Source organism: Neophocaena asiaeorientalis, unplaced genomic scaffold (assembly GCF_003031525.2).
Source record: "Neophocaena asiaeorientalis asiaeorientalis breed wild unplaced genomic scaffold, Neophocaena_asiaeorientalis_V1.1 scaffold89, whole genome shotgun sequence".
NCBI lineage: Eukaryota > Metazoa > Chordata > Mammalia > Artiodactyla > Phocoenidae > Neophocaena > Neophocaena asiaeorientalis.
Window position 1 is genome coordinate 163,685 of NW_020172592.1, and position 9,191 is coordinate 172,875.

Sequence of the window (9,191 nt, forward strand, 5' to 3'; positions counted from 1 at the left end):
GCTATATTCCCTTGAGTCAGATTTTTGCCTTAAAAGAGCAGCCTGGTAAGTCTCCAGCCAATTCCACTAGACCTTCCTGCTATGAGTTCTTCCCAACGGCATTCCAGAAATCCATATTTGGACTGCTAACGACATAAGGAAGTAATAAACGATTGCTGTGGACAAATACAAAAATTTGGTTTTGGTTAGCTGATATTCTTTCATCTTTCCAATGGCCATCACAATGACTGCTTAACTAAGCTATTTTAATGGCATGAGCATTAGTGTGTTGTTCTAAAATCTTTCCATTGGCCATGACTCCAGCGTATATACCACTCCCCTTGCTTAGAAATAACCTAATATCCCGCTGTACAGATGACAGAAAAAAGCAGCTGAAAGGTTTACTTTAAGTGCTTCATAGAGTAAATATCTTAACTGGGTATTCATATCGTGAGCTATCCCCCTCTTGAAATTCACTTGGAGACAGTTTTCTCTCCATTGCAAAAATAACCATCATGAAACTTCTATTTTAATTACAACACAGGAGATATTTTGCTGTACACCAACCAACAAAGACGTGTGTTTGCCAGTTGGTATTTTGCCCTTATTATACAAAATTGGAAATGGAAACTGTGGCCTTGATGAAAACACTGAAATTCCAGTAAGTAGGATTAGTCATACTTTTTGGGTACCAGGGTTAGATTTCAAACAGCAAGTAAAAGTTCCCTGAGCTACTAGTAGAAGAAAACATTCTCAAAGGAAAATAACAAGAGCCAAAGCGGGATGAGTAACGCTGGACCTTTGAAAGGCCGGGATCTGAGCAAACGGCCTTCTCCCAGAGAAGAAGCTTCTCACCGAAGAGCTGGCCCACGGTGCTGTCTAGCTTGCTTTGAGGCAGCAAGCCTAAAATCTTCAGGGAGAAGGCAAGTTAATGAAAACCTTTTTGGCTTAACTCCTCACAGCCTGGGAACTGCGGCAATCAAATCAAGAAGCTCTGAGCAAGGGAGTTTTAAATTAGACCCTGGCCAGAGAAGGGGGAAGGGCACCAATTGTAACAGACTGCTGACAGGCCTGGGGGCCTCCAGCTGCCTCACTCACTCTTTTATTGAGTGTCTGGGGGCTTTTTACTTCCACTCTCAATAAGGGCTCATTTTGGGGAGGCAACATTTGGACCTCCTTCTTTGTTTTGTATATTAGGGCAGTTACCATTTTAACTGCAGAAAAAAATTTTCTTTATAAACAAAAGGGTAGGTAGGTAAAAGGCTAAGCCAGGGATCAAAAAATCTGCACTGTCACCCACATAATTCAGAGAGAGAAACAGACAAGCAGAGAGAAATAGGGTGGACATGTAGAAGTCCTAAGCATTTAATTAAAATAAGATTTATACATGTTCCATACACCTCATAATCCTTCAGAGCAATGGAGTATAAAAGAACCCTACTTCAGTATGATACTAAGTGTCTTAAATGCCAATGGCAAAGGTTAGAGTATTTATGTGCTTTTCTTTCAAACCATCTATGCGCTCCAAGTAATCTCTTTCGAAGCCATCAAATCCCCTCACAACTCACACAGAAAATTCAAGTCTTACTGTACTTCTTCTACTAAATCCTTCTCAATCAGATGAGCAAAAATAGTAAGCTCTTGGTAAACCTGAGGCTAGGCCTGCTGCCGTGCCCTGTTCTGCTCTGTCTGGGTGGCATTTGTTCCCATCCATAGCAGGATAAATATGAGAACAGATTGCCCATCTATCTTAGAGTCTGACAGTGTCCACGAATTTTCATGGTGGCACACTGCTCCTTACACGCCTCCTCCTCTTACCGAGTCAATCTCTAATACGTAGTTCTGCATAAACGCTTGGGTCAGTTTCCTAGGGCTGCCATAACAAAGTACCACAAAATGGGCGGCTTAAAACAGAGATTTATTGTCTCCCAGTTTTTGAGGCTAGAAGTCTGAGATCAAGGTGTTGGCAGGGTTGGTTCCTTCTGAGGGCTGTGAGGGAAGGTTCTGTTTCAGGCCTCTCTCTCTGGTTTGTAATGGCCATCTTCTCCTTGTTTCTTCACATCATCTTCCCTCTACGTGTATCTCTGTCCAAGTTCCCCCTTTTTATCAGGACAAAAGTCACATTCGATTAGGGCCCACCTAATGACCTCACTTTTATTTGATTACCTCTATAAATATGCTATCTCCACATAAGGTCACATGTTGAGGTCCTGGGTGATAAGACTCCAATATATAAATTTTGGTCAAAATTCAACCCATAACAATCCTCTATCCAACCTTATACAGTAAACACTAATGCTAGGACTTCCCTGGTGGCCCAGTGGTTAAGACGCTGCACCTCCACTGCTCGGAGCATGGGTTCGATCCCTGGCCAGGAAACTAGGATCCCACATGCCACATGGCATAGCCAAAGAAATAAATTTTTTAAAAGTTTATAAAAAAACAAAAGAAAAAAAAAAGATTCAAACAAAAAACTTAGTCCCCGAGGCTTCCCTGGTGGCGCAGTGGTTGAGAGTCCGCCTGCCGATGCAGGGGACATGGGTTTGTGCCCCTGGGAAGATCCCACATGCCACGGAGCGGCGAGGCCCGAGAGCCGTGGCTGCTGAGCCTGCGCGTCCGGAGCCTGTGCTCCGCAACGGGAGAGGCCACAACAGTGAGAGGCCCGCGTACCGCAAAAAAAAAAAAAAAAAAAACTTAGTCCCCAACCTGATCCAAAAATATTACTAGACATGAAAAGAGGCAGGGAAATATAAACCATACTGAGGGAAAAATCAGTCAGTAGAAACAGATAAAAAATACAGTATCAGAAATAAAAATTTTACTGGATGGAATCAACAGCAGATCAGACACTGCAGAAGAAAACATCAGCAAATGTGAAGACAGCAGTAGAAACTATCTAATATGAAGCATAAAGAGAAAAAAATACTAAAAAAATCCCAAAGCTTTAGTGATCTATGGGACAATATTAACAGCTTTAATATAACTGTAGTTGGAGTCCCAGAAGGAGGAGGAAAAGTGAAAAGAATATTTGAAGAAATAATGGTTGAAAATATTCCAAAATTGATGAAAAGTATGAATTCACAAATTTAAGAGACTCAACAAAACCTAAGGAAAAATACAAAGAAAATCACACTGAAGGAAAACATAATCAAATTGCTTAAAGCCAGTAATAAAAAGGAAACATTTAAAAAGAGCCAGAGGAATAGACACATTAAATACAGAGGAACAAAGCTAAGAATATCACAGACTTCTCATCAGAAGCTATATAAACTAGAATCCAATGAAAGAGCATGTTAAAGTGCTAAAAGAATAAATGAATATTCACAGGAAACAAAAGCAAAAATGGACAAATGGTCTGCATCAAACTTAAAAACTTTTTTTTTAAACATCTTTATTGGTATATAACTGCTTTACAATGGTGTGTTAGTTTCTGCTGTATAACAAAGTGAATCAGCTATACATATACATATATCCTCATATCTCCTCCCTCTTGCATCTCCCTCCCACTGTCCCTATCCCACACCCCTAGGTGGTCACAAGGCACTGAGCTGACCTCCCTGTGCTATGCAGCTGCTTCCCACTAGCTATCTATTTTACATTTGGTAGTATATATAACTCCATACCACTCTCTCACTTTGTCCCAGCTTACCCTTCCCCATCAAGTCCATTCTCTACATCTGTGTCTTTACTCCTGTCCTGCCCCTGGGTTCTTCATAACCTTTTTTTTTTTTAGATTTCATATATATGTGTTAGCATACAGTATTCGTTTTTCTCTTTCTGACTTACTTCACTCTGTATGAGACTCTAGGTCCATCCACCTCACTACAAATAACTCAATTTCGTTTCTTTTTATGGCTGAGTAATATTCCATTGTATATATGTGCCACATCTTCTTTATCCATTCATCTGTCGCTGGACACTTAGGTTGCCTCCAAGTCCTGGCTATTGTAAATAGAGCCACAGTGAACATTGTGGTACATGACTCTTTTTGAATTATGGTTTTCTCAGGGTATATGACCTGTATCAATTTACATTCCCACCAACAGTGCAAGAGGATTCCCTTTCCTCCACACCCTCTCCAGCATTTATTCTTTGTAGATTTTTTGATGATGGCCATTCTGACTGGTGTGAGGTGATACCTCATTAAACTTAAAAACTTTTATTCATCAAAGTACACAACAGAATAAAAAGGCAACCTATGGAATAGGAGAAAATATTAATATTTGAAAATCATTTATCTGATAAGAGGTAACCAGAAAGCCATTAAGACAGCTTCTATTAAACAAATCAAAAAAGGAAACAAGTGTTGGTGGATATGTGGAGATGTTGGAACCCTTGCTCCAACCCTGTTGATGAGACTGTAAAATGGTACAACTGCTACGGAAAACAGTATGACAGTACCTAAAGAAATAAAAAATAAAGCTACCATATGACTCAGCAATCCCACTTCTGGGTACATATCCAAAAGAATTGAAAGCAGGGCCTCAAAGAGATATTTGCATACCTACACTCATAGCAGCCTTGTTTATAATAGCCAAGAAGTGGAAGCAACCCAAATGTCCATCAAAAGATAAATGGATAAATAAAATATGGTATATACATAGAATGGAATACTATGCAGCCTGAAAAAGAAAAGAAATCCTGTCACATGCTACAACATGGATAAACCTTGAGGACATTATGTTAAGTGAAATAATCCAGTCACAAAAGGATGAATACTATATAATTCTACTTATGTGAGGTTCCTCAATAGTCAAAATCATAGAAATAGAAAGTAGAATGGGTTTAGGCTTAGGGGAGGAAGATAGGAAAACTGTTTTTAATGGGTACAGAATTTCAAATTTGCAAGAAGAAAACGTTTTACAGTCATGTAAATATACTTAACACTACTGAAATATACACTTAAAATGGTTCAGATAGTAAAATTTACATGTTTTTTTAACCACAATAAAAAAAAGAATAAACAAATGTTAACCTAGAATTATATACCCTGTGAAAATATCTTTAAAAATGAAGGCAAGATAAAAAGCCTTTTTCGAAAAATAAAAGCTGAGAGAATCACTACCTAACCTGCACTTTAAGAAACATTAAAGCATATTTTTCAGGCAAAAAGAAAATGAGAGCTTCCCTGGTGGCACAGCGGTTGAGAGTCCTTCTGCCGATGCGGGGGACACGGGATCGTGCCCCGGTCTTGGAGGATACCACATGCCACGGAGCGGCTGGGCCCGTGAGCCATGGCCGCTGAGCCTGCGCGTCTGGAGCCTGTGCTCCACAATGGGAGAGGCCACAACAGTGAGAGGCCAGCGTACCGCAAAAAAAAAAAAAAAAAAAGAAAATGATACTAGATGGAAATCTGGATCCACACAAAGGAATAAAGAATGCCAGAAATAGTAAATATGCTGGTAAATAAAAAACTCTTATTTCTCATTTGTTAATTTCTTTAAAAGATAATTGACTAAGCAAAAACATTATAAGGATATACATAGAAATAAAATTTATGACAACAAAAGCATCAAGAATGGGAGAGAGAAATGAAAATATACTGCTGTGAGATTTATAAATTATATGCAGAGTGATATAACATTATTTGAAAGCTGGTTGTGATAAATTAAAAATGCATATTATAACTTGTAGAGTAACTTCTAAAAATATAAAACAGGAATAGCTAATAAGCCAATAGTGAAGATAAAACTGAATCCAGAAAAATACTCAATCCAAAAGAAGGCAGAAAAGAGGGGGAAAGAACAGATGGTACAAATAAAAACAAATAGCAAAATGGAATATTTAAAACTAATTCATATTGTTATTTGCATTAAATGTAAATAATCTAAACACTAATTAAATGGCAGAGATTATCAGACTAGATAAAAAAATTATATGGTACCAAGAAATTCCTTTAAAATATAAAGATACAGATAGTGGGAAATAAAAGAAGGGAAATAGAGCTACCACACAAAAGCTACTCATAAGAAATCTGGAATCTATATAAATATTAGAATGGCTGTCAGTGGCTCCATTAGCTAAGCATTACCAAGGTTTCTGCCTCATTCTGTTTTACTAGTTCAACTTTGCAGGCGCACCTTCTTCTACTCACACCACAAATAGTAGCCAGCCTGGCCCAGCCTTAAAACATGCACCCTGAACTTCCTAACCCCTAGTCAATTTTACTTTGAACCAGACCTCATGCCACTGCAGGGTCTTGTTAGGCCACTCTGCCTTGTCAGGGCCACATGTCTTCTTGGTTAAAAAAAGAACTAGCCCCACATTAAGTCAAACTCTCCATCTGTTCCCAACCATCCTTACTTCTCTAGCCCCAGGTATTGAGTTCTAGGTCAAAATCCACGTGGCTTTATCCTAGGTAGCACTGAAGTACTGCCATACTCTCTAGAAACACGCTACAGCAGGAATTAGTTTCTGCTTCCACCCCTACGGAAACAAATGAGAGACACGTGGAAAGACAGAAGGGCTCTATCCTTTGCCTAGCACTGCTCAAATTCTAACTAAGCTATTTCTACCAAGGTGCCCACATTGGTAACCATATTTTACTTATATCTGTATAGCACTTTGCATGTTTCAGAATAGTTTCAGCTACTTCATCATTTCTAGTGTCCTCCTCAGACTAAGAGTGTAGAGGCAGATTGCCAGGGTTTAAACACAGGGTCTATCATGTATTAGCTTTGTAAACTTTGGCTAGTTACTTAAACTCTTTAGGTTTTAACTACTTGTATTGAGCAGTAGGTGAGCAGATTTTCAATTAAAAGTCAAAAAATGAAACCCAGAGGTATTATACAGGGTGCCTGAAGCTACCTACAGAACAATGGATCATGGATTACAACGCCAAGATTTTCTATGTATTTTGTTACCACTTCTCACCACTCCCATCACTACTTCTCTGGCATCATCTCTTGCCAAGGTTGTTAGTTTTTGAAATGGCCGGCAATGATTCCCACCTCCTGATATTCACACCCTTGTGCAAACTCTTCCCCTTCAGTGTGTGCTGGACTTAATGTCTTATTTCTGACAAATATGACAAAACTAAAGGGATATCACTTCAGAGTTTAGGTTTTAAAATACTTTGACTTCCAAATGAATCTCTCTCTCTCTCCCCCCCCCACCCCACCCTCTGTCTCTCCTTACCCATTTGTTGCTCTCCTGAAGTAAGCTGCCATGTTCCTCCTGTAAGCTCTCCTACGAAGAGGATAGTATGGCAAGGAACCGAGGGTGGTCTTTGACCAATATCTAGGGATCAGTCCAACAACCCACAAAGAACTGACTTCCATATGAGTGAGCTTGGAAGCGAATCCTCCCCTAATCAAGCCTTGAGCTGACACCTTGATTGCATCTTTATGAGATACCTTGAGTTAGAGGACCCAGATAAGCCATGCCTAAATTCTTGACTCACAGAAACTGTGAAATAATAAATGTTTGTCATTTTAAACTAGCAAGTTTGGGGGTAACTTGTTATGCAGAAATAGATAACTAAGACACCTAGATGACTATAACAGCCTTCTAATTGGTCTCCTTACTTCTACTGTTGATCATCCAGAGAAGAGTCTAGCTTATCCTTATAAGCAAGCCTGATCAAGTTGTCCCTCAGCTCAAAATCCTGCAATGGCTCCCTTTTCTTTTAGAGTCAAAGTCCTTATGTGACCTAAAAGATCCTAAACTCCACTCTGCTCTGACCTCAAATCCTACTACGCCTTCACTTGCACACCAGCCCCACAGGCTTCTTGGCTGCTCTCACACATGCTGAGTGTGGCCGCACAGGGCCTTCTCATTCCCTGAAATGTTCATCCACCTCCCCCACCCGACCTAGATACCCACACGACTAACTCCCTTGCCTCCTTTAAATATCTGATCAAAAATCACCTTCTCAGGGAGGCCTAATCTGACCATCCTACTGTAAATTGCCATGTACCTCCCACCCCTCACTCCTAATTTCTCTTTCCCCATAATATCATTTTTTATTCTTAACACTCATCATCTTCTAACTTAGTGCATATTTTACTTATTTATTATGTCTATTGTTTATTGGCTTTTTCCTCTACAAAAATGTAGACTCCAAGAGAGAAATCTTTTTTTGTGTTTTTTTAGCAGAGGACTAATGAATATTATTCCTGTACAAAGATCACTATAGTTTTCTTTGAGCACGTAAAAATAGTTACCATGGACCCAAGTCAGATGCACTACTCTTTATAATTACTCTTTATTTAACATCACAGTTTTCAAGACTTTTGAAGCACTAATGAGATTTTATAGTGCCGAATTCTACAGAGTCTATGGTGATCGTGTGAGCAGAAGTAAAACATCTCTGCTATAATTCCCTTTCCAAGGGACTTTTATCACCACCAGAACTTTAGAATTAAAAGGATAAAGATAGCTTAAAAACTAAAACCACTGATATAAACTAAAAGTTTGAATGACATGTCCTTATTAGATGTATTAAACAAAATAAAAGCTCACACTCACCTATGAGAATATATGATAAGAAAAAAAGATATTTGGTTGCCAGATGAATTTTGTACTATTACATACTTGCATTGCTGTGTGGACGTATGGAATAGTCCCAAAGCATCCTTTACGTTTATCAGAAACTTGATTGTGAAGCAGTAATTCAATTTCTTTGTCCAGTTTTTATGGGCTTATATCAAACCTTGATTCTAAAACCAATTTCCCTGGTAAAAGAAGCAGGATTCAGCTTGTCAGGTACCCACAAATAAAGGCCTCTTTCATTCTTACTTCATTCTAAGTGGAAAGGCCCTCCCTCATCTGTGGTGAGCAACCTGATTCCCAAGGCAGCCTTTGTGTCCAAGTAGGGGTGCAGTATGTTACTTCCAAGTAGGTGAAGGGCAACGACCCCCCCACTATGTGTGATAATAGGCTGCAACGCTTAACAGTCCCAACTGAAGCGACACCTTTGCGTTTTGATACTTGAAACCTGACTGCCATGTATCTGTACCTCCATCCCTGCCCTTTCCCTCCCAACTAGGTACACAAGGCTGCAAACACCACCACCCCCCCCCACACACACACACAGAAGTAACGTGCTTTCCCAAAGATGCTGTTAGACTCGCTTACATTTCAACAGCTGTGTGGCAGTAAGAGAGAGCAGGGGAAATTGAATGTTTTATACCTAACTGTTTTTAATGCTAATGCAAATGCTTTCTGGACCCAACCACAATAATCCCTCTCCCTCTCCCTCTCCCTCCCTC

At 39.5% G+C, this 9,191-nt stretch overlaps 1 pseudogene; it reads right to left on the reverse strand.

Moving 5' to 3' along the window:
- The window catches only part of LOC112395317 (tigger transposable element-derived protein 1-like), a 38,719-nt pseudogene that overhangs the window by 19,361 nt on the left and 10,167 nt on the right, over positions 1–9,191 (reverse strand).